General features: G+C 39.8%; 1 protein-coding gene across 1 annotated transcript in view; it reads left to right on the top strand.

Annotated features, from left to right (window-relative positions):
* ATXN1 (ataxin 1) overlaps window positions 1-26,477 on the top strand; it is a 290,966-nt gene that overhangs the window by 65,623 nt on the left and 198,866 nt on the right. Inside the window, exon 7 of the mRNA XM_018077640.1 lies at window positions 5,151-5,270. The gene's annotated coding sequence lies outside the window, so the exon portion shown is untranslated. The remainder of the gene's footprint in view (window positions 1-5,150; window positions 5,271-26,477) is intronic.

Raw genomic sequence — 26,477 nt, 5'->3', positions numbered from 1 at the left:
CGGGGCTCAGCTCGCCGCTGCCCTCCTGCCGCTCACCGATGCCCCGCCACCTCCGGGTTTGCTTGGGTCGGGTGGGGGTGGTTCGGTTGCGGGAGTTTGGGGTTGGTTGGTGGTGGTTCGGCTTTTTTTTAAATTATTTTTTTTCAATGTTATCTTTTTTTATTCCTATGGCATCCTAATTTACTGGCAGAAAAACAAATAAATGACCCCGTGTACGGTTGTGGGTGCTGAATCCGTCAATGCGATTCCTGAGAATATTAAAGTCTAAATTAAAGCGTGCTGGAAAAGCATTAGCTCCTACTGTAATAGTAATAGCTGTAATAATAAAATGACAGAATTGGGAGCGATTTACATATTATTGAAGAGGAGGAATTACTGAAGAGTAATAATAGAAAAGAAAACAAGTCGGAAGCCCGTTATATAATGCACTGTGTAGACAACGAGAGCGACAGGCTATTTTTATTTTGTTTACCGTATGCTGTGTAATAGGGACTCCTCCGAGCAGCATCTCTCCCCCGTGAGCCCAAACTTCAGATAGAATTGGGGAAAAATTTTAAGCATTCCTGTTATGCCCAGACAAAGAAATCCGTGTATGTAAAACCTTCCTCTTTACAAATGATTTCTGTGTACAGATTGGCAGGGGTGTGCAGGTAGATGACCTTTGCTGGAGACCTTTTCCCTTTCATATGGTAAAGAAATTCATATTTTGTAACACAGATTACACTTTAACCTTTAACACTCATGGTTATGTATTTCATGCAGTAATGGTTACTTTACGCGTCGGATATGGTCAGGAATAGTGAGTTACTGTGCTGACACACCGAGAAGTCAAGGACTTTTAATTTCAGTTTCGAATGAAGCCTTCCCCTAAAGGAAAATCCCGGCTTCGTGTTAATCTATTTCTGTTCTGGGTGATGGAGACGGTGCAATTTTATCATAAGGAGCAAGGGTTATGAATGGGGGAGAGGGAAATTGAGAATGGCCAGTGAAAATATTATGCTGTAGTTATTTTTGTGATGTGAGATAATAGTAGTAATTGTACGTTATTGCACCTAATTTGTTCATAAAACCGGCCCGATATTTTACAGACAGCAGTTATTTTGAAAGGGTGGCTGTAATCTCACTTTTTACATAAGGCAGAGGTCGATAGGTTTTCCTTCGTGTTCGGCTGTCTGTCTGTCTGTCTCTCTCATCATGTAGCGACATGTCAGCGGTGCAGGCTTTCAGTGTGCTTACTCCAGCCCTGATCAGTCATGTAATTAGATCAGGCTGCCATGGTAACAGACGGGATTCACCGTATTCACCGTCCAGCCAGGTGTGTGTGTGTGGCTGGCAGGCGACCCGGAGGGCTACCGCCAGCTCTGTGTGTGCCGTGGGCACCGCTTCGGGCTTGCTGAAAATTGAAGGATGCCAGTGGTGGGTTCCTAATGGCTGAACTTCTTGGGAAGAGTGTTCTTTGCCTGCGGTAGTGTCAGGCAGATGGGACCGTACATGGCACGCTTAGCAGGTTAGCCAAATCGTCAGCTCCACTTGCATGTATTACTAGCAAATTAACGAAGGTGGGGTACTTCGTAAAAATGCTTTTGGCTTATAAAAGCTTGCATAAAAGTTTCTTCAGAGTTTTCCTTTTTTTTTTTTTTTTTTTTTTCCCTCCTGTTTGTCTGGATTAACTGTTTGGTGGCTGTCATGTTGTTTGGAACAGTTCCCATTCCAGCATTCACATTTTAGGCCACAGGTTTGTTATTCTTCACTCGTGTACTGTACTTTACACCCTCTGCCTGGTAAAATGAAAATCAGTGATACTTGATATCACTGTTGTCACTCTAGGTTTGCTAAGCCTTGTCATAGTTCTTAGCAAGGTTCTGTGTTCTAGGTTAAAGCTGACTGCAGTTTCTCTTGATAAAATCCTAAGTATATGCTACTAAAAACAATTTTTCTCCTCAGCAAACACTTCATTTCCAGTAGTAGTATTTCTTTCATTTTAATTTTTTTGTGTTTGTGCTCATCAAAATATTATAGCCACAGAGCAGGAGACTTTTTGCCGCAGTTTATAATACCTTGAAAGAATATGCAAAGAATTACCTTCGAACTGCATGCTGCTCTTAAAAACATGTTTCATCAAGCAATGTATATTTGTCTTCATTCTCAGTGTTTAAACATCACTCTTTTAAGTCACTTTTCCACAAACGTAGGTATAATTTTTTAAAAGCACCAAATTTGGCACTGTGTTCTAATGTCATAAATCTGGAGCGACTCCAGGGGACGGGATTGTGAGCCACTTACATGGGTGTATATCTAGAATAACTCCGTTTATTGGACTTAATCCAGGCATGTAGTAGAGTAACCAAGCTCAGAAAGTGATCTGGTGCGTATCACTGTTATTTTCTCTATATTACTTTTCATGGCAAAAAGCACTGTGGGCTTAAATAGGATTTTTGCCTGATTAAGAAGCTGCATTAAGTGTCTGTAGAAGTGGGTAACACCCTTTCCAGTCACTAATCTTGTGTGGACTTACACTAGTATTGAACTTGGCCTGGAGGATTTTGTGTCTCAGTGATGAGAAATCATCAGCACCCACAGCTCCTGAGCATTTGTAAGTACCAGGCTGGAGCATAAAGCAATCTAGAAATAGCTCTAAAATAGATATTTTAATCTCTCTGGTGCTAAAACATTGGAGCTGAAGGAGGAGGTAATGAAAAATGCCTGTTGGTGGTTCAGCTTTGTGGTAACAGGCAGCTGGTGGTCTTGGGTTTGGTGTGATGAGTTTGCAGGTCGCAGCCTGCTTGCTGAACAGAGGTGTTTCTTCTCAGAGGGACAAGGGGAAAGGGCGTTTGCGGGCAGTTTTCTGCACCCAAAGTGCAGCTTTTCAGTGCCTCAGCTAACTTGCCCTTCTGGTTAGGAGAGAATATCCTCTGCTCGGTGTGTCCGCTTCTGTTTGGGCTTCCATACTGAGGAGGTGGCTTGAAATAGAAGAGCTTGTTAGGAGGACTGGCTGGAGAAAGTGGAATAGTCGCGGGCAGGATGACTCCTGTAGTGTGAGCCTTTGTGTGCCGCATGCTGCTTATACATATTTTATTGTAAGACAAATTACCTGTGTGACTAAGAGTGTTAGAAAGTAATTGCTTTCAAAAAGGCCGCATATACATAGTTAAAAGACTTTTTGAAAATAAACAGTGCAACTTTTCTTCTTTGCCTTTCTGGCCTGCTTGAATTTATTTAGAAAAGTTGAGAAAAATAGTCTTGTTTTAAAAGACATTTACAAGAGGCCTGGAATTTCACTTAACAACATTTTTTATATAATAGATCCAGTGGCCTAGTTTCCCATTAATTAAGAAAATAGACACTTGGATGCAGTCACCTGAAAATCAACTAAGGATTTCAACGTTAGAATTTAAAAACAATTGTTTTAGTAACATAGCTAGTAAAACAAAATCAAGCCCTAATTTTCCCCTTGCTGAAGCTTAGCAGCACATCTTAGTAAGTGGCAGTCAGGATTATCATCGTCATTGTTCATACAATGCACTTCTTTTGTTTTGGTGTACTAATTGAAGGAGAAATGCAATAAAGAAGTATGACAGGCTGTAAAGGAAATGCGTGTCAGAATTGCATAGGTGGTCTGAAAGCACTGGTTGGCTGCAAACCTACTCCAGCATGTGAGGCAGCTCACTCTGATGCTGCTTGAGAGAAGTCAGGCTGTGTGACAGCCTCAGCTATAAGCATGCAGGCTGTGAATGATCTGCCTGTTTTGGAGAACCGTACGGGTATGGTGTGTACAATACAGGGAGTGCAGATAACAGATTTAGTTGTAGTTATCTTCTGAGACTGCTGTAACCAACTCTACGGTAACAGATAAAAACATGATTAGCACAAGAAACCAAAGTATGGCAGGCTTGGTACAGGTAAATATTTCATTGCGAAGAACTGACATGCTATATTCTGATGACTTCAATAACCTAAGCTTTGCAAAGTGAAAATCCTGACCTCATCCTTTCATTTTACTTTTATGCAAGTGTGATAAATAAATAAATAGGTATTTGGATGAAGGCACTGTATTTTGGAGTTTTATTCAGTGGTTCACATTCTTTATATAAGAAAGTTTAAGATTTTTACTCTGGTTTGACTGAGGTGATGCATGACTAATATTTTAAAATGTAAGAAACTTTGTAGACTCCTGACTTTTGCAAAAAGACAAAAACCAGATTGATGACCATAATTCTTTTCTGATCTCAGTGCATGTATTGAGAATGTAATTCTTCGTGGGTTTTTTTCCTCATAAGGCTGTAGTCTGAGGTGGTTGTACAACATGTGCAGATCTGTATGCATTCATTGGTCCCAGTCTGCAAAGTTACTTTAGTACATGTCCTAGTAAGAGTTTTGCTGAATAAGAATTGATTGAAGAACCCATCTAGAGTTAAATATGCATATAAATCCTTCCATAAATAGGAACTAGTAAGTATGCTCATAACTGAAACAACAGAAATGCTTCTCAGTGAGGGAGAAATGGTCCCACTAAATCCTTTTATTGTACCAAGAGTGATAAAAATATTTGGTGAGATTCCAAGTGAAAAACCCAAATGTATTTTGTTTAATACGTGATGTCAGCAGAAATTCAGTGCTGGTTCTTTATAATTTTACTGAGCAAAATAACAGAAATTTAAAAAAAAATCACATTGGTAGAGTTTTGCTTTGTTTATATTATTTGGGACTTTGCAGTAGTAGGCATCGACTCTAGCATGCCACCATTAATGACAAAATAGTGTACAAGATAAAGTCACGGTCCAAAAGGTGATTATTTTTCACCTAATAGTAGCAGTTGCAGCAGTATGTTTTCAGGATGCGGCTGCTTCTCAAATAAAATATGTTCTCTTGGCAGTGAAGGCAGTCATCTCAACTCGCTTATGATTCTTCACCTCATTAAGATCACATTTAGGAAAAGAGCACTCAGTTTGAATAAATGGGCTCTACTCTCTACTGTATGTGCTCTGTCTGCAGGATTAAATCTATAGTTTATTTGTGCTTGAGTAATAGCAAATGCAGCCTCTCTCAGTCTTCACTGGAATGTCTTAGCATGTTGTAAATTGCCTGACTCTTAACTGTGCTTTTGTTTCTTCTTATTTTGGTCTCCATCTCTTCAACTCCTGGATCAACAGTCACATCGTGGGCCAAACCAGATGGGCAAGCAATACAAGCTGTGAATTTATTCTTGACCCCGTAGGACAGTGACCACCTTCATTTTTGTCTTCACCATACAGTTATGCACTGCCAATAAGGTGAGAATGCAATGCTTTTATTTTCCTATAACAAGTATACACTGTCTGCTCTGGGCTTTAAGAAGCGTGCACACCTTCCTGCTGTCTGTGTGATTACCTACCCGTGATACATTTGTACTTCCCTTGCCTGGCAGTAGAGGTCCTTGAGAAACTCTACTCAGAAAAATTCCATTAACTCTAGTGACTCAGTTCAGTGACTTACAGGACAAGTGGGTTCCAGATGAGTGGTGTTATGCTCACCTCAGATCAGAGCATATTGGGTTACTAAAAGATGATAGTATGAACGGAAAAGTTGACAGACTTTGATTTTTGTTGTAAAATGCCATGTGTAAAATTATATAAATCCTTCCTGCACTTTTATGAACATTTTCAGTGGTTCCTGTTGCTTGCCACCTGCTTGCCTTTTCCACTGTCCCAAGTTCCTCCTGTGCATTAAACTTTATCTGGCATAAGAATACTTCCTAGGATGACTAGTCACTACTGATGTGTCTAGGTGTCTTTTATTCTGGTTTGAGGAATCTTTTAAATTCTTCTGATTTTGTTCCCTGAAATATCATAGTCAGACAGGTTATAATAGTGCACATATATGTCTACTCACCCTTTCCTCTCTCTCTTCTTCCCATGTGGTTATGGAGAATACTTTTAAAAAACCAAGTCCCAAGACTCAACAATCGTACTGCCAATAAAAAGAACATAAATTTTTATTTTATTTCTTTAATCTGATTGTCATTAAGCCAGCCTAGTTTTTTGGACCTGTTCTATGATTTTTAAGTGCTTGGGATTGGCAATACTGCTAATGCTTTTAAAAAAAAAAAAGATAAAGGGTCATAATAAAATTGCTTGTGTCTTTAAATGAAAGAAAATTAAATATAGTGATTACTTGCAGAAAATCAAAGTGTTTTTTTTTTTTTTTAAATTTACTACCAGAAAACTTAATTACTGTAGCATTTTATGTATGTGAGGCTGATCAGAAAGTCTCCATTGCAGAATAACTTTTTAATGTATACAGTATGTCATAGCAAAGTATGCAGCCCATAATTTACATTTTATTGTGGCTGTGGGGAAGGGTGCTGTGTTTTAAAGGGAAGTTGCCTAAGCAAGTACTTATGTGCAAAGACATGTCTGTTATGGTTTACAAATGATCTTGAATGGTGAGGGTAGATTTTAACCACTGTATCTCTTCAGATCAATAAGAATTTCTTGAGAGTGAAAAACCACACAAAGTGCCCTGTGCACTGACACACTTCGTCTTTCTGTTTTGGAAGAAAACTGGCTTGGTAGCAGCTATAGTAGTGACTAGCTATTGACTTGGGAGATAGAAGGAAGCTTTTTGTTAAGACATTATCATTTCCACAAAGCTTTTCATTTTTTTTTCAGGGTAAGCTTGGGTTCTATGAAAATGTATTTATTTGAAGAGGTGATTACTCAAGGAAAGGCTTGTATTTCTTAATTAGAAAAAATAATAGTTTATAGCGTATTGGTCAAATCCTATGAATAATCAGATTGTGTTACCCACAATGTATTGCTAAGTCACCTTGAATATTTTAGCATCTGACATTTTCTGAAATTGCAGAAGAGAGAATATATTAGATGTTAAGCAAACATTTTGGATAAAAAATGTAACCCAGTGAAGTCTGGTGCAGAGGTACGACAGGAATATAGTTATAAACTGCTGTTTTTTCTGTACCAGCTCAACTTGAAGTATAGTGTTGTATTTGGGGATCTTAGATTAGATTTAGTTTAGCTTCTTTTCTTGTTGGACTTTTTAGTCACTGAATTTGGGGTATTTCTGTTGACCTCATTATTTAGTTCTCATCTTCTCTATGGAGCAATCAAAATCAGGCCCACTGTATAACTAAATAAGTGAGATAAAATTGTTGAGACACTGCCTGCTTACAAGTGTTCTCTCTCACTGGGAGAAATAGGCAGGAGCTCACAGTAGTAACACATGAAAGAAACATGACCTGGCACCATGCAGTGAGCAGCCACAGGTAAGATTTACAGCTTGAGACAGAATATCTCATACTCAGGCCCGTTGTCTTTGTGGCATTTGCATTTATTTTGGGGTGAAGGTGGTGACAGCTCTGCTCTTGTTTCAGGCAGATCTGAGTTATTACCATGGTGTCTGTCAGAGAGACTGAACATTGGATGCATTTGAACACATCCAAAAATGAGATCTCAGAAACTGTTCTTGAGACTAATAACATGTGCGTTCATGGCTTTACTCACCTGAGGATTTGTGTGGCTTCAGGGAGTAATGTCGCTGCCGTGTGTGAGCTCCAGTGTGCTTACCCTTCCAAATCAAGCAGCAGCATTTTTTCCAGAGCCTGCTAAGCATCTTGCCTGGATAAGAAAATGGGGTTTAGTAAAAATAAAATGAAATAAAAATAAATAGATACAGCTTTGCTTTTTTTTTTTTTTTTAGTTAGTTTTAGCCTTCTCTACTGTTATTTGTTTTGTTATTCTCTCTATTGTTATTTGTTCACAGTATGCACTGCCTCCTTCCACGTAGGCAAATGACTCAATGCTTTCTTTGAAACAGTTGTCTTGAGTGGATTTTGCATGATACACTGGACATTTTAACAATTAAAGAGTTCTTTTTAATCTTTTCCACTGTCAAGTTACTTGATATTTATGAATCATATTATAGTGCTGGGTTGAATTTACAGCTGCAGCCCATTTGTAAAAAAATTTTTGGGGCGGAATTTTCAATAAGTATGTCTACACTATCTATTGTAGCTTATTTTGTACATAAGACATAATTTCTGTTTTACGCAGGCTTCTGGCTACCGCTCTCTGTAAACAGACAACAATCTGCCCTTTTAAAATACTTAATAGTGACCACAAAAAGAACCAATCTGTCTCTATATTACTGTGTGCAATGGTAGCTTTTTGGTTATCATTTCAGTGTCCTTTTATCATAGCTGGTTTTATTTCTTCCCTCTCATGCTGTTTATGAAGGTCTACAGTAGCTGTAGGGTTAAAAGAAGATAGGCAGTGGAGATTTTTAGCATGTTAAGAGCACAGGTGAAATGGAGCTGTGAACTAGGTATAATAGGATAGTAATTAGAAATAATTTTATTTTTTTAAATTGTTTGTTTTGTGTGTGGGTAACTCAAAGGTAAATTAAATGAAATGCTGTGACTGCAGGCATTGAGATGTGAGGCTTTGTGGTCTCCTCACCTCAGCTGTAACCTTTCATGTTTTTGCTCTGTTGTTCCTTCAGCAGATACTGAAGGTCTGGTGTCTGACTGATAGAAAGTTTCATACACAGCCCAAAGGGTAAATGCAGTTGTGTGTAGTGGTCTGTCTACATGAAAATACAAGACACATGTTCATAATGTGATACAAGCCACAATCTGAGGTTTGATTCACCTTCCATCTTGGTGTTTTAAGAAGGTGTATCAAATGGAATAAGAAACTTGCTGTCCCATGCTCTGCAACTTGTTAGCATTACTTTCAAAGTGTAGGCTTTTGGATGTTATTGTAAGTATGAGAGAGTTGGAGAGCTTCTGTGTCCTGGGGGCCGAAAAGTGGTGAGGTGACTAGATGTGACATGAAGTTGTGTATATGCCTGAGTCTGTGTGTGTGCCCCCTCCTGGGCATGGTTTTGGGTATGGTTTTGGGTGAAAGTTAGCCTTCTGTACCGGGGGTATAGTTTTGGTCAAAAGTTAGCCCAGGTGGCAGCATCTGGATTTAAATGTGTTGACTAAGGGGTTTCTCACAGTAAGACAGTGATAGAGGCAAACCCTAAATTTGATAATTGCTTCTTTATTTTCTCATCAATTACTTATTTAGAACTAGCTGTAAACCTGACTTTAGGATTTTTTGTGTCACACCTTGCACTGTAAAAAAGTACAAATGTTAAAGTGTTTCTCACTCATATTGGAGTGTGGTTGTGACTGTTACCATATTTTTGTTTGTCAGATACCCAAAGGCATGAAGGCCATTGCAGTTTTGTATGTTTAACATTTCTGTGAGGCCAGCTACTTAAAAGAAAGTCTTAACAGGCCTAATCCCTTACTGTGCTCAGATATTTCGTACTTGTGAATATTTTCTTCTTCCTGCAGTTCCTTTTCAGTGCCATGTGTAGTAGTTGAATAGAAAGTGATATTTTCAAATGTATATGATAGTAAAGGCATTTCTCCTTTTCCGTAGCCCCTGAGCACATTCCCTACTTGATACTGTGCTGCATTCATAGCTTTTCCAAAGTAGTCTGACAACAAGCAGATCCAGAATGGTTTGAAAATTCACTGTATACAAGAGAAAAAAAATCCTAGTAGGTTATTACAGTACAAGAAGTTGTAACTTTATTCTCCATGTACCACTAGCTGTTAGAAACCCCTTGGCACTAATCATATGTACTGCATTTTTATTTACAGATTAGTAGGCTCTACTCTGACATATGACTAACAGGGAAGCCCCTCCCTTTAACAGTTGTATGTCATCTGCTTCAGAGAACTAATTACTTGGCAATTCCCATTTGATAATTCCCTCTTTATTTTCTGATGAGTTACTTAACAGTGATGAGCTTGTTGGGCAGAATACTGTGCTTAATCTGTGCTTCAGAAACTACAGTGCAGGCCTGGGGATATCATTGGTTTAGAAATGCTGTTTAGCCTTGCCATAGGAACATTGAAACAACACTAAGACGTGAACAGTTCACAGTTAACAGCTGAACGTGAGTGATGCACAGCTTTTGCCAAAAAATAAAGGAAGGGTTTAGATTACTGGTACACTGCGAACAGAATCTTAAATACATAATTTCTCAAAAAAAGACAAAACTAAACCTAATGTAATTTAGACATCAAGAAGCGAAAGCTTATATCTTCTGTGTATCATTGCTCCTCTCCACTGAAATAATCAATTTAATGGAAATTTTTTTCTTTTAAAAAACCTACTGTTTCTTGTAATACTTATCTGACAGTTCAGCTGATTCCTGGTGATTATTGCGTTCTTTTAATATGAGACAGATAAGTTTTTACCGTGTTTTCTCTGCCGTTACCTGTCTTTTTCATTCTTCCCCAATCCCTTTTCACATTCTTTTACTCTAGTGGCCACAGCAACTGTTGTATCTGGCTGGGGAATGCATTGGAAGTCTCACTGCTAATTACAACATCGCAGTGTTTCTAGAGGGTACCTGAGTTCAGCAGTGCTTAGCTACAGCGCCAGGCAAGGGGATTTATGGGGTGAAGTGACATCAGCCTGCTCATGGCAGTCATGGTAAGGTCAAAGTGAGTCTCTTTTGCAGATCAGGAATCAGATGGGTCCTGTTTATTACAGTGTCTCTGAAGTTCAGCCATGCAAAGCCATACTGTTGAATTTGAATAAGACTTTGTTACTGATTTCAGTAGAGAAAGGTTTATGGATCAGCTACAGTCGCTTTGACTAGCTGATGGCATTATTTCACAGATACTGATACCTGTAGATTTCCATTGTAGCTGAGTCGGTGCTGTAAGCTGAGAATTGGGCTATTTTTTTTTCCACGAATAAAAAGTGTAGTAGTGTGTGTATTAGCTCACATGACATTGCATCATCGGGCTTGCTGATTTATTAGATATTCACAATGCTGTTGCTTGGCCAGTACTGGAAGCTGTGTCACAAGCTTGTTTTATCAATGAGAAAAATGGTAGATAGTTACATGTGTTTTTTAGCAAAATTAATCAGAGGAACAGTAATTTTATGAAACACATAATGCAGAACAGATTAATCTACTTTAATTGTGTTCTTGAAGTACACCAGCTATAAAATCTTTTTGAAAAGATTACTAATCAAGTTGATCAAAGGTGGCTTGAAGTACAAAATTCAAATATGAACACATTTACTTTCTATCTATCTGTATGTTTGCTGTAGCTTGGGTTTGGGTTTTTTTTAAAAATTTTAATACAAAAAAGTGTCCCATTTTCCTTTTTGGATTTTTTTTTTTTTTAAGAGAGTGTGTCGTGTTTTAAAAGCAAAGATACAAGAGGGCAAAACATATAAAATTTCAGATTTTGTAAAATGCAGTAAGTAGGGAGCATAACAGCACAAGCAATTGAAGCCCCACAGAAGGTCATTGAACCATTTTTAAATTTTTTTTGACACTTATGTTTTATCCTATTTAATTTTTTAATGAGTCAAGGTGTCTCAGGTAGTGCTGTATAGGCATTGCTGAAAACAGAAATCCTCTGTAAGAATCAGAAAAGAAATGTGACTGTGAAAAATGCCCCACCTGTGATATGAAGGTTTGCTTACACTGCTGGGAGTTGTCCCTTGACAAATCCTTCTACGAACCATTATAGCTGTTGTGAAGGGCCCTACATCCCGAGCTGTGATGTCATATTCATTTCCCAGAGGCAGCCAAAGAGTTATTAGATGGTGATTCAGGCCAGTCTTCAACTACCTACTCAGAGATGGTCTGTCCACCTGTGAAACACTCTCTCCAGGCTTAGCAGCATTTCCCCAAAGGCTGAGACTCCGCTTGGACAGCACTGCCTATGATTTCAGAAGAGGTTGTACTAAAAGACTACATATTTGGCCCAGGGTATTTTCTTCCCTCAGCAAGAGGAGGCAGTGTTACTTGTTACTGAGATTGAATTTTAGACTAAAATGTTCGGCCCTAGAAACACCAATACACAGAATCACAGAATATTCCGAGCTGGAAAGGACTCACAAGGATCATCAAGTCCAACTCTTAAGTGAATGCACCAATACTATTTCTATTAATAAAACAGTAACATATGAATATTGTGAACATGATCTTCATTTAACACAAGATTTTAATTACATACTACTGTCTTAAGATTTGGGCATCTGGTTGAAAACAAAGAAAACCCAACGATTTAGATACGGTGAAGGTTTTTCTGTTGACAGCTGCTGTTCTCTCCCTGGCACTCAATGGTACCTTCCTCTTACTTTATTACAAATGAGAGACTGATACATCCTAGATACTGTGTTTCTTTCATCTGGATTCTCTTTCCCTTTTTCCACAGCTGCCCTGGGCCATGCTATTATGAGTCCTCTGTGAGCAACACTGGCTGATGGACTAGCCAAAGATGACCTGGTACATCTGGTCAAATTATTTGCCTTTGCATCTCCTTGTTTGCAGAACTGAGGAGCTGGTTCACCTCTTTACATTGGACTTACCTGTGTCCTCTTTGAATTAGGGTTAGAGTTTCAGGTTTCCTACTTAGCAGGCTTGCTAAACTTTCTTGGATCTCTGCTGTGATCTGGCCTGATATTTCTGTTGTTAATGACAGTCTTGGAAATCCCTTGTGATTTCCTTTGTGAACTTGACAGTTGCTTAATTAAATTGTGGGGAGATAAGTGACATGTCAGTATGTGTAACACATCTGTGTTCTATTTTATGGGGAAAGAGGATGATGGTGAAGTTTATAGACCTCTACCATAGATCTGTAGTTTAAAATTGCACTGTGTATGTGTTTGGATAGCTCGCAAGTATGTTACATACTGTCTTAAAATACATGTGATACTGCAATAACGAAAGGACTGAATATTTGCACTAGATGACAGAATAACTAAGTCTTGTTGCCTGGTCTTCAGCTGTGAGAGTGATACAAACCAGCATGGGTGCATCCTACCATTTTTTGATCACCACTAGTTTGTTTTGGTTGCTTCACGGTAACAGATTCAGAGGAAATATGGTGTGTAGTGACTGAGGAAATTAAAGTAATTCCTGAGTGAAAATATGACATTACGTGATGGTATTGTCCAGATGTTGTTATCTGTTAGTTTACAGCCAGAAGGAGCCCTAAGGAAAATTGAAGTGGGTAGAAGGTTTATAGTAAGAATCTGAACTGCATTAAACATCAGCAATCAAGTACACCCATTACCTAAGGAGTCAAACTTGTTGAATGTCATGTTGGCTGTATGGAATGGGAGAAATGCAAACTAAGACACACTTCTGCTATGTGTGCAGCTCTGCTATGAAGAGCGTTTATCTGAGCTGTCAGCTGGCTGGCTGCAGTGTTTGGTGCTGTTCACACAGCTCAGCCAGAGTGTCTCTATGAAACCTGTAGTGCTGCAGCAGCCGGGGGTTTTATGCTCCTCATCTTATTAAACGTGAACTGCATGTGTTCCACATTGCACTGAGGTGCTCAGCCAAAGGCTAGGTGAAAAAAGAAGTCAGGTTTGCACCTCTGTTAGTTACTTGGATGGTTTAAATGGAGCCATGAGGGTGTAAATGCCGTGTGATGGAGCCTAGGGTCTCCGGGGTGTGTCAGGGCCCTCTGGGCTCAGAGCTGTTGCTGGCAGGTCAGCATTTCTGATCAGACACTGCTTGTTTGGCAGCAGTAGAGCATTCGCTTGGTTTTTCCTCCAAGTGGAAAGGGAGTGAAAGCTGTTTCTTAGTCAAGTGTCATCAGTTTTCTTTCCTTGTCATGGTTCAGGTGGATGTGTTGGTGAATTAGACTAATTTTTCTTTATATAGCTCAAGCAGTGTTTTGCCTTTTTATCTTTCTGTCCTGTTTTAACCATTTCCAGGCTTCATTCTCTTATTGCTGGCCAATTAATTTTTGTCCTTACTGCCTTCTCTACCAAGATTCTCCCATGCTCAGCAATTCTTGCTGCTGCATATCTGACCTACTTGTGCAACTCCGTTGCTGGGTGTGTTACCTGCATGATACTTAGACTGTGTGTTGGCCTTTTCTTTAGTTTGATTTTTTTTGTGTGTGTTTCTATGTGTCTAAAATGTATTTCTGTTTCAATACCTCAGTAGTTTTCTTCAGAAACACAGATTTGAGTGTTATTTCATTTACTTCCATTCCTAGTTAGTAATTGCTGGATTTTGAGCTTTGCAACCCCAATGACCTGCCTGAACAAGCCTTTCACTCCATGCAGCCTTCCTCTTCTCCTCACTGGTAAAGACCCTTTATTTCTTCTCTGAAGCCTCTCTGTGGGTGCCTGTTTCCCTGGCTGAACATTGGATTTTCAGTCCGTATGCCCCTGCCAGTCTTCCCTGGCTTCTGCTGCAGTGTCTCTTCAGCAGACATCTTGCTTATACAGCTTTTCTGCTGATCTCTAACAAATCAGTAGCATATATTGGTTTGTATAGTGTTACATGCTGGCATGTAAAAAAAAACACCCAAAACCAAAACAAACAAAAACCCACAACCCCAAAACTCATTCAGTTATTTTCTCTGTACCTGAGCATGAGACAGGAGCCACTCCCTTTGGGTCATTTGTTCATAAAATAATGGGGTCACTATTACTTTGTTATCATGTGATCTGCTAATTGAAGGATTCTTTTACTGTGTAATAGCAATAATTCAAACTGTTAATGTAAATTTAAAAAAATATAATACCCTTTTCACGTATCATACTGATGGGACAAAAGTAGCAGCTTGGGCACTCTTCTTTGGGCTTCCATTTCTATTTATATGATGACTGATCCAGTGGTAGAGTTCTGTAGTAATGTGCAAGGAAACTTCCAAGATAAAATGTAAATTAAATAAAAAAAAGAATTTTTGAAAAACACTTCATTCAGAAAAAGAAAATAAATTTGACATAGTATGCATTTTGAGTGAGGTTCTTCAGAGAAAGAAAAATTCCTGGGCTGCTATGGAGAAGTACTGGAATGAAGCAACCACTGAATGAGTGAGGTTCACTTAAGGTGTGAAGTGAAAATATGTGAGGGTTTTTTGCTTTTTGTGTGTGGGTGTATCAGTGTGCTTTTGGCACGAACTGACTGTTGGAATAATATTGTGGCTATGGTAGATTTAAAAAAACCCCAATGGTAAGTATTTGGTTGATAATTCTCGAATTGATACATTTTCTCAAAAAAGTAGGCTTTTGACAAAACAGAAAACCATCAAAAATAATGCTTTTATCTGGAAATTGGTAACCCTTCTTATTATAAGTAACAATAAAAAGATACAGACTAAGGAATATTAGAGGAAAATACACATTTTCTAAGTTGTTTTACTCAGTGAATATAACAGTAACTTGAATATAGTTAGTTTCACTTTTTCTTTATATAGGCAGTTTCCCAAGGTGAGAGAAACATCTGAAAAAAACCCCAACCACATGCTTATAAGATTATAAAAACTGGTGCAGGGAGCTCGGAGGCATGAGTTACTACTTTTAAAGTCCTCTGTTAAAAACAAGGCTAGACTCCATATTGATGGAGTCCTTTTAAAGGCAGTGCCCTTTTAATCAGCAAACAGGTCCTCTGTGCATCAAATAATTAAAAATAGAGCAAAGTTTCTGAACAAGGCGTCTGGCAGAAGCGTCTGTACTTCCATCTGTGCATGATTAGCAGAATGTTTCATGATATTTAAATAGCACAAGCTTTGCTCTCTTTTTTATTATTTGTTGTGCTGAAGACCTGTTTGCTTGTTAAGTGGTCTTTTTTGAATAGTTACTGGCAAGGAATCAGCTTGAACACACTGCAAATGCCAAATTGTCCCTTTTTTCAGAGAGACGCTGCCCTTACTGGTTTGTTTTGTTTTTTTTTTTTTTGATGGGAGTTTTACCACAACTCTCACTTGGTGTTAAAATTTTCTTAAGGACCAGTTCGTTTCAGAGGGAGTTTAGCGTGTATTTATGGTCCCTGCCCGTGGGCTCCAGTTTGGGTGATAATGGCAGCTATTTTCATAGCAGTGTCGCTCGGAGGCACGTTACAGTGTGAGTACGCACCAGGGTGTACTTGCAGAGTGTGTGTGTCGGCTCAGCTCTGCAGCTTCTGCTGGCGGTGATGGGAGCCATGCGTCTGATCTGCTGTGCACACTGGTCCGAAGCCTTACCCTTTCAGTGGGGATGTAATCAGCCAGGCAACAGCTTTCCAAGCGGTTTCGAGGCCTTAAGCTGGGACTCCTCCTTGCTGGCAGCCATTCAGCGTCAAATTGTGTGCTCCTTGTCTCTGGCTAGCAACGCGGCGCTTTGCAGATGTAGGCACTGATTTCCCTCCATGCTAGTAAAGTTTCTGTGTGTGTGTTTTCCAAAGGCCTGTACAAGAAGGTATGGAATGAAAAGAAGCCACTGTCTGGATGCTAAGTGCATTGCTGTAGCTGGCTGAGGGCAGTTCTGTTATGTGCAAGTGCCTGGTTGTTAGGAGCAGGCAGGTTGGCAGGGAGCTGAGACACTCATATGGGCTCAGAGGTCCTTTGTGGAAAGCCAGTATTCAGTCTTTGGACAATCTGTGTTCTTGGATGGGCATGGAAAATAAGAGCTTTTGTGGTGTGTGTAAGTGGTGTTTACTCTGTAGCTAGGCTTTTTGTTGCTGGTTTGTTTTTTTTTTTCTTGTGTTTGAGAAACACTGTGGTGTGTGATGTATGAATACTGACCTGGGTCATCTCTTAACTTCAGTTGAAGACTTCAAAAGAAGTTGTGGTTACTACTGAGAGCAAAGCTGCTAACTTGACAACATAAGTGCATAAACTCTGTGTGTTCGTACCTCAGAAAAAATACTGAGAAGCCTCGGCCATGGAGAAGGCCTGTCATGAGCCTCCACACAGGGTTCACCTCACCTCACTTAGCTAGTCCTCTGTTACCTGCTGGTGTCTGTCATGCTGTTTCTGGCCCAGCTTCTACAGAGCAGAGTACTCTGTGGTCTCAAAGCAAGTTCTCCTCAGCAGGGTTGTATCTTATGTGGGCAAAGTGTTGGAAATTCAGGGGGGTAGTGGTAGGACCATTTTGCAAGTGCCTGTACATTGCATGGTTCGGTTTCCAGGCACCCAGCGGGGCTAAAGATAAATTAGCAGGTACAGAGGAATCCTGGAAGGGCAAGAGAAGGAACAGTCATATTTCGCTGTAAAAGCCCATTCTTTCGGCTAGACTGCTCAAGTAGTGCCTGAAGCAGTTCCACTCACATCACATTGCTCTTAAAAACTGTTGCTATTGGACCCCCTAACAATCGATTTCTGGAGAAATAAGAATTACTTCTAGAGCTGATTCTTGATCCGTGTAGTTTGGTGGACCTAATATTAGCATCATTCCAGGAGCAGAAGGGAGAAGGAAGACTTGGGATCATTTTAGAAAGATACATGAAGTTGTGTTGGTAGGTTGATTAAACTAAGACAAGCTTTATGTTTTGCTCCCAGTATTTTTTCTCAAAATATGCCATTTTTGGTTTTTGGAACAGCTTCAGTTTATGTTGTGGATGTGAATTAAATAACATTAGTATGAATTGCATATTGTCTAATGGAATTTGTTTTTCTGTGTCTTCTGTTATGCTCAAGGTACTTCAAACACTTTAAAATAATGAGTTCAGCTATAATAGTGCTGAGGCTCTGTAGACAAACATAACTGTCTTTCTGAGTGCAACAGGAGATCAAATTCAGGGATGGTTTTGCTGATAGGAGTGGGAAGGATACTTGTGATGTTAGTATTACCCCATCTGTTTTTTCTAAAAGCATTTGTGAGAGGCTCCTTATTTTGGCAGACTAGGTTTTGCTGTTTATTACTTCATTTATAACTCTCAATGCAGTGTAAACAGAATGAAGAAGAATTACAGGGCACATTATTCACAAGCTGTTGTTTAAACTTCATTGTTGCATTTCTAGCCCTGATGATTTCACGTGATGACATACTACGTGAAAAATCTGGTAGCCCTTGATTTCCTGAAACAAACCCAAAACTTCCTTTTATGGCCCTGCAAAAGCACATTGTAGCAAAGCAGGTAAACTGTAATTCAGCCGAAGATGGTAGTATCCTATTAATTTGTGTGAAAAATGAGGGTTCTGTTAGTTGTGTGCAGGTCTCCAGAGGAGAGGGAGTGCCTTGTATCACTCAAAAATAATTCAGCTTGCTGGCGAGAAGCATGGATAGCATCCAACATACAGACATCCCCAAGTACAAGGATTATAATGGAAATGTTGATGACCAGTCAATATAGATATATTAGCAAGTATTTATATAACTCAGAGTTGTTGACTACTGTAGACATGTTGTTTTAGGCCCCATTCCCACTGGCTTCCTCCTGTCGACTTTTGGAGTGTTAGAATCAGACCCCTTTGGCTCAAATTTGGAGTGAATTAAGACTGAGTGTACATGTTCTGAAATCACCCTCCAGTTTTGGAGGGGAGAACAGTGGAAATAACTGACCTGTACAATGATATTGAAGTACTTTATGGCATCATCAGGCCATACACTGAAAATAAAGCTTTCCTGAAGATATTTTGGATATTTCATTTCGATCTACACTTTATAGTGTTCCCTGTTAGTGTAAGGCTCTGTGTAGCTTTTATGCTTTCCTCATAAAGCTGTTCTCTGTCACAGAGAAAAAGGCCTTAACATGTGCCTTTCTGTGTATGTATTAATTCATTATTTTAGGTTTGTACTATTATATAGAAGCTTCTCCAAAACTTTGGCAACTTGATAGAAAGGAGTGACAGTTCGGTGCATTCTCAGCTGTGCAGCTCTAACATATGTTGCTTTTAGAGACACCTACATGTTACAATAAAAATACCCCTTACAGCCAAAGATGCGTGACCACAGTCTAGGTAATGACAAAAGACAGAGACTCAACTAAGTACTGAAACAGGAAAAAAAAAAAAACAACAAAATATTTTTAAGAGCAGTAGAATTTACAAAGGACAGAATTACTATTCTATAAATATTAAAAACAAACAAACAAAAAAGCTCAGTGGTTCACTATATGTAAAAGTTGCTATCAGATAGGAAATATATTTGGAACGAAAGTCTGAAATACTAGATGCTATAAATTTGATAGATATTCAGAAAATATCTATTTGCACTGGTACACTTCAGAAAAAGAATAAATGTGTAGCTTTGCTAGAAAGAACAAAATCAAATTTGGGGAAATGCATGAGTACTGCTAGAAAAGCTGAACAATACATTTCTATGTAAAATGGCATGTGACTGGTGTAAGTGCTGTTCTGCCCCAGTTAGGGCTGCTGAAATTGTAAGCAGGTAGCAAAAATTTACTCTTTCATATTTCATGGATAATAATTGTTCTGACTGTTTTAAATAGCACAGGAAATGTAGTGTCACAAACTTGACATTTGAATATTAATACTGATACTGAAACAGTTTCACCACAAAGAATGCCAGGACTGCAGAAGGTAGGACAGCATTTTGATCAGGTAAAGACAGAAGAATTTTAAAGCTCTTCTGATAGGTTGAAAAAAGACCTTTTGAAAACTGGGGCAAAATTACCTTTCAAGATTGGATATTTTATATCCAGTTTTGGGAATATCTGGGCAGGTATTGTTGGAAGCGAAGAGATGTCTCTGTCATTTTTGTCTTCCCCCTTCCTCCCCCGCTTGCAATTTGATGAAGACTGTTTCAAAAAAGGCTGATAGCACTGGGCTACTAAGTGTTTTGGATTCACTTGTACAAATGCATGAGTGGATGTGGGTTCAAGAAAAGAGCGTGGGAGTCTTTGATATCCATTTGCCAACTTGCTTGAGGTGCACTGTAAGTTATCTTCTGTAAGGTTGTGATTTGGCTATGGGTTGCTTTATTAAAGGGAGACCTTTCTTTTCTAAACATAAAGTAGGGCTAACTTTCCCTTTCTTTTTAACAAGCAAGCTTGCTCTCTCCACGTCTGTGTGCATATGAGCGTGTGCACAATCCCTTACTATTAGTTTGTTAAGATTTTCTTGGTTCTTACAGCAATGTGTGGTGAAATCAGAATACATCACTTCACATACAAATACACAGCAAGTTTCAGTCTACCTACATGATGGAGTCCAAGGACTGTGTCCTCTTTGTATTCATACTGTAACAAGCTTCCTTCAAAGAAGGTACAAAATAAAGATAGAGATTGGTGAAAATTACTGATGGTACTTTGCAAGTAGAAGAGGCCAGCCCAAGCCAAGCCCATGCAAAGAAACTGGAATGTTTCTGTTCTGTGAGTTACTGCAGTGCAGTGCTGATGTGGATGGTCCCCCCTGTTGAGAAATCTCTTGGTGGCTTTTGGCAATCATGTTGTTATGTAGATGATTAGGTAAGTCATTCAGCTGGTGGTAGCGCTGATAGGTACGTTTCTTTCCAAAATTCCTTGTCAATGGAGTACATAGAGCACATTTTTGACTTTGTACTGGTAATATAGGTTGCACCAGTTTGGTTTTAGCTGTTTAACTGTATGCAAGCTAGTTAAAGGAGTTTTATTTTTTTGAGGACAGGAAGGAAAAATTTGTCAGCCTCCTTTCTGAAAGTGTTTTGGTAGTTGTGACCGCTTTTTCCCTTCAAAAATATATCTTTTGCTTTCAGACTCTCTTATTTTCAGATGTGATTAATGGTAATTTTTATCTTTAGAATGCAAATGCAATTTTAGCATACTTTTGCACTGTATAATGCTTCTCTCTGCACAAACTGCTTACCAGACAAATTAAAAAGATAGGTATGTATTTAAAAACCAACCAACCAAAACCAAAGTGCAGTTTACCTTCTGAAATATTTGTATACTCGTAGCTGCAACATATTTATGCCAAAGTGATGCTGTTCTGCTTTGCCAAGTGTGAGCAGCTCCCTTTAGCTGTGTGTTGCTGCTGTAGGTAGAAAAAGTCAGGCATTTCACTGGAACCATGGCAAAGCCTTTGTGTCCCACTGGTGGTAACCTACACGGGAACAACCCCTCTGAGGTACATTTTGCTGGGGGATTATGGGGAATCACACGTCCCTGGCAGTCGTTGGCATTCCTGTACAAAGGGTGAAACAACAGCACTTATATTAAGAAATGCAAATCCCCTGCTGCCATGTAAAAACTGGGCAGACTCCTGATGCCAATGGCGTTTTAGCCTGCCCCAATGAGTTCTTAAATTTGTTAGGCACGATCTCATTTTCACAAAGGAGACCTGGATAAGATAGTAACTCATTGGAGATCTTATTCTCTGGGGCTGTGCTGTTTGTAAGGTGATTCACAGCATGTACAGAGGGAATGGAAAATGTTGTCTTGGAAGCTTTCCAGTATGTTGTTATTTTGAAGTAATTTTCCTCATGTACAAATGCTGGTGATTGTACGGGGAGCCTCTAGAGCTACAAAGAGTGGAAGGTGAACCTCCTACATCCTAGGTTAGTCTGTAGCTAGTAAATAACATTTTATTTTGTGGCCAACTATTCACCCAACAATCTAGACCTCTGTTCTAAATAAAAACCAAGAAAATAAAATACTTGTGAGACTTTGACCTGTTACAAGATGGGTTACTGCTGCAGATGATTATATAGATATATTTTAGTGCCTGTTCCTAATGCCAAGATTTAGAAAAGTGTCTTGATTTTTTAACTGCCCAGAAACACAGCCCAAACTGGGAGTAATCATACTGAAACAAATTGCTTTTTTTTTTATATCCTGTACTTCCTCTATCTCTACAACTGTTTCCCAGAGTATCAGCTACATCTACTATCAGTGGTAGGATAATAAGTTAAATAAATAAATATTTTTTCAAAATTCCATACTATAGGTTCTCAAAGGAACATAGAGGTAGATTGTTAATCTTCTGATTTAGTGTCTGAACCTGCTTCCTTGATGTTAGTGCAAATTAGTGGAATTAGGATCAGACCTTAGAGGAATTAAGAATTACAGAAAAAAACTCTAAACTCCAACAGTAGTGTCTTAGAGCTGACCAAGTTAAAAATGTGAATGAAAAATTGTGGCATATGCCTAAACCTCAGCTAATTGTCGTGGTGAATGGAGTAATCTTCCATGGAGCTCTGAGTGGCCAATGTGTTATTGTGCATCAGGGCCCTATTAATCCATAGATTATTGACAGAGCATATGGTAACTGCTCCAAAGCATGCCATATACAACATGCTTTTATCTTTGTATTATTGTTTAAAACTACATTCTAATGTGTCACTGGGGATATATGTAGTCTTGAAAAAATTGTTTACACTGTGGTATTTGCAATATAGTATATGGCCAGGATGTACACTAGATATTCAAATTATATATGCTGCAGAATTTGTGAATTTGCCTTTTAAAATATTTGTCATTTCTGGAAATACCCTGAGGTGTAACTGTCCACAACCTTCCTCTTCTAAATAGTTATTAGTATTTGCTTTCAAAGTCGAATCTTTAGCCAACTTGGGAGTGAGTTTGACAGCTAGTGATTTTAAAACCTTATAGTCAGAACTGTGACCCAGAAATTGTTTTTTTGACATTACAGTGGTACTGTTCATTAATATGTGTGAAGTACTGAAACCTCTCGGGAAAATGGAGAAACAGCTAGGAAGAGGTGCATGCAAGGCCAGAGAGCCTCATGCAATTCGATCTGGAAATGTTTTACCTGACATCACTTGACTGAGGAGAGATAACTTGCTCATGACTCTGGTCAGAGCTGCCTGATTATATGTGAACCCTAGGGAGTAGGGGATTCAAACTACGGGAGATGTCCTTCTCAGGGGTACATTTTGGAGACTCTGAGGGTGCGTTATGGGAGTATTAAGGCTCTTTCATGTTTCACTGTGAAAACTGGGGCCTCATGTGCCTGTTTGCTGCTCAGAGACTAGAAACTGCCTGGGTGCAGATGACCAGATTTTAATTTTTCCCGCCTGCTCCTGCCTGCCCTTTGCTGTTGCGTTTGATGAGGCTGTTTTGTATGTGGTATTTTGGGGAATTTTTATGTGAGAAAGAGTATAGCGATGTATTCATTACACCTGTATCTTACTCCTGCAGGAATTCCAGTAGCTTCTGTGATAAATTCATTCCCCAACTTCAGCCAATCCACTGCATTTTGGGCATTTGACTCCCCTGGGGGTGGTGGTGCAGGGGTATCTCCTGCCCTCGCTCTACTCTTCCATGAGCTGCTGGTGACGGGGCCTGTTGAGTCTTTCCTGAAGCCCCTGGGGTCAGAGAAGGCCCTGGGGTTGCCCCTGGCTGCAGAGCTTCTGGAGGGACTCCACCATCCCTGTCTTCCCAAGCATCCATGGGCTCAAGGCTGGCTGCTTGCCCCTGCCCTGCCCTATCTGCCCTTCTGAGTCCCAGCCACGCCTCGGTGTGCCACTCCTGGACTGATGGCACATGGCCATGCGGTGGGCAAGGTGTTCCCTGTTCGTGGGACCACCGTGATCCTACTGTGCTGGAGCAGCAGCTGCTCCTCACGGGGATTTTTCTGCTGCTCTGTGCTGCTGCAGGGTCAGGTTTTTCTTGAGAGCTTGTTGGTTCTTGATGCCAGTGGTGCAACTGGGATGTGGTTGAAAGAGGAATGAGCGATGTCAAGGCTGCCTGTGAGCCTGCTCACCTTATGCATGGTTTCAGGATACCCGGAAAATTTTAAGGCAATTAATTGCTAAGCCTGGAGTTTGTTTAAATACACCCCAAATGTTGCATAACATCTATTAACTAAATTTTTCTACCCTTTAGGAATGCTGCCCCTTTAGGCTAACTGGATACAACAGTGTTCCACCGCGTGAGCATAACAGCTCTCGCTCGAGGTTGTGAGCAGCAGCGTGTTCCTGGCTGCATGGGTTAATTGGTTTGCAGGATAATGGTGATTTTTAGGTTGTGGTGGCAATAGGGATCAGTGACTCTGGTCTGTGAACCTGTTGGTTTGGAGCCTGCCTCTGAAGAGCAGGGACTCAAGAAACAAAGCTAACTGTCAGCTGGCACAGTTGCTCTGTGGTGTGCTTCACTTTTATCGGGGAAATTACCTTAGGGAGCTTGCAAATGGAAAAAGATTGAAAGCCTGCTCAGCCTTTCTGCAGGTGAAAAGAGATCATGAAAGTTATCTTTTTGGTATGCTCATTTTTTTTAGAATATTAATTAAACATTTTCATTTTCATGTAATTTTTTCTGCTTTTCTCCCATCCATTTTGAGTCAATTAACATCTCTGTCCTTCTTTTTGACTATATGTGCAATTTTTCTTATCCAAAATTCTTTATTGATCTAATATAGTAGTTAAATGGGGTGACTTCTAAAATACAGTAGGGTAGCTTAGTGAATCTATTTAAAAACTAATGTTTAACATACAGCATCTTCTGTAAAGTTACCAAACATTCTGTGAGTAGTGTTGTAGTTATGGCTGTTTTCACAGAACTTGAGAGTTTGCTGGAGCAATCATCCTTTGGAATAAAATATTTTCTGCTTTTTTTCATTATGGAAGAGAATAAACTGTTAGTGTTAGTATTTGTGGGAATCCATCCCTTTGTCATACCTTGTAGTAAATGATAATACTCTCCTGGCCATTTTTGAGATACTGAAGCATGGAAGTGAAAAACACCTCATTTCATTATTTAGATACATGCAAATAATCCTTTTTTTTTGCACTATCTCTGACTGTTCTTTAAAAATTCCACTGCAGTGCTAGTAGATGGCCCTGAAACAGGAGAAACCATTCCTGAAGGTTCAGCCTGGTTCATATCTGAGTGTGCTGCCTCTCTTGCTTCATTGCAAATCCACATCAACCCACTGGCATGATAACGTGGAATGAGCTGCAGAGTCATCCATACCTTTGATTAACCTTGAGCAGTCAGTCTGGCAAGGGAGTGGAGAATGCTCTTCAGCATAAGGTTTGATGCTTAGAAATCTGCTGAGATGGGAGTAAATTCTTGCTCGGATGAGGACGGCCTTGCTCCTGTCCTGTGCTCGTTGGTGTTGTGGTGCAGGGTGATGGAGGAGGAGCAGTGGGCTGTGTCCATGGGGCAGGCAGGAAAGCTGCCTGCCCTTCCTAGCTGTGTACCCCTGGCATGGGCCTTGCTCGCATGTGGTGGCAGGGAGGTGCATGCCAGGGGGTTTGCTCAGGCAGTGCTCTTCATGCTAGGACTCATGCAGCCTTGCTAGAATTCAAATGAACTGTATAATTAGTATCACTTTAGCTTCCAGTTGGCTGTAATAGGTACCAGGAAGCTGTTTCTGCTTTGCTAATACTAATACTAAAAAAAGTATTTTACTTTCCTACATGTACACCTTACATGGAAGAACATGCAGTGTGGTGTTTTGTCAGGAGACAGCATAAACTCTGTTTTCCAGTGCCACAACCAGCAACTGTGAAATCTGCATCAAAATGTTTTTCCCAAACATCCTTTAGGCCATCTAGGGAAAAACACAGATTGGTGTGCAGGCTGCTCATACCTGAGCTCAGGGCAGATGCCTGCTCTGGTCTTCACTGACAGCAAGAGAGTTAGTAGTTGAACTAGGGAAACTCATCTGAGCAATCTTTCAGCCTGAAGGATGTGAGGTAGAAATGGATGAGAGGAACTGTAAGTGATATGAGAGAATCAGTGGGCTAGGAGAAGGAGGATCCAGTAAAATCAAGTAATAAAACACATCTGCAGGACCTGAAGTTTGAAACAGTAGCTCTATGCATGCATGCTTGGCACAAATTTCATTTCTAATTTGTCTGCTTCCTTCAGGCTTCCTCTTGCCAGAGAGGTGGTCTGTGTGCCTGCTCTCTGCAGCTGGAGAGTCCTTGGTCTGCTCATGCAAGTGGTGGCAGAGGGCCATAGCCAAGGGAGACAAGAGTCTTCCCTGTAGCATTGCTCTTGGGTGGGTGTGCTTGGCTGGTTTTCCAGATCATAGACTTCATGCAGTAGGGCATTAGAAATATTATAGGCTATTAAACCTACTGTTGGAACATTTCACTGCACTAACTGCTGCTTTTAATAGAGTTCAAATCTGACATTTTTGGGACTGAGAGGGCTTGGATGTAAACTTTGTTAAATCAGTTTTGAAAAAGGAAGTTCTTTCATGCTTTGAAGGAGGAAAAAAATCAAGACAGAACTGCAAGTCTCTTCCTTAAATCAAAGTTTTCTGCCTGAAATGGGAACAGCTCAGCAGAACAGTTTAAGTAAACATGGCCATAACTGCTTATCTGAGACATTGGCATCCTCTGTTTTTACTGTGTTACTTTTTTGTGGTATCCTGGCGTCTCTCAGTCACTGATATGTTTGTTCTCACAGCACCTCTTTCACAGGCATATATTTTCGTGTCCATTTGATAGTTGCCACCATGATTTAAGGCTTTATCTGAACAGCTTGCTCCAGAAGTGTATGTTTTCTATACCTTTATAGATGAGAGTTGAATTGCTGTCTGAAGAGTCTTTCCTGCTTCCCGCCCCAACTTTGTCTCTCTTGTGGCTTCTTTATTTATAAGGGGGGAAAAATCAGAGGCAACTGTTCCTGAGTCATCCCAAGTAAGTGTTGAGGACAGACCAGGATAAAATCTAGGCCAGAGTGATGGATGATATGCACTTGTAGCCTGTGTAGGGGGCCAGTGAGTGTAGTATAAACACTGGGAGACTCGCTGAAAATCCTATATGTACATGAGAGGGCTAAGAGTTAGGTACTATTCTCTAAAGCTAGTGGCT

This window comes from Manacus vitellinus, unplaced genomic scaffold (genome assembly GCF_001715985.3).
Source record: "Manacus vitellinus isolate BGI_N305 unplaced genomic scaffold, ASM171598v3 scaffold_39_pilon, whole genome shotgun sequence".
NCBI lineage: Eukaryota > Metazoa > Chordata > Aves > Passeriformes > Pipridae > Manacus > Manacus vitellinus.
Note: the sequence above shows the minus strand (reverse complement) of the source record. Positions and strands in the feature narration are given on the sequence as shown.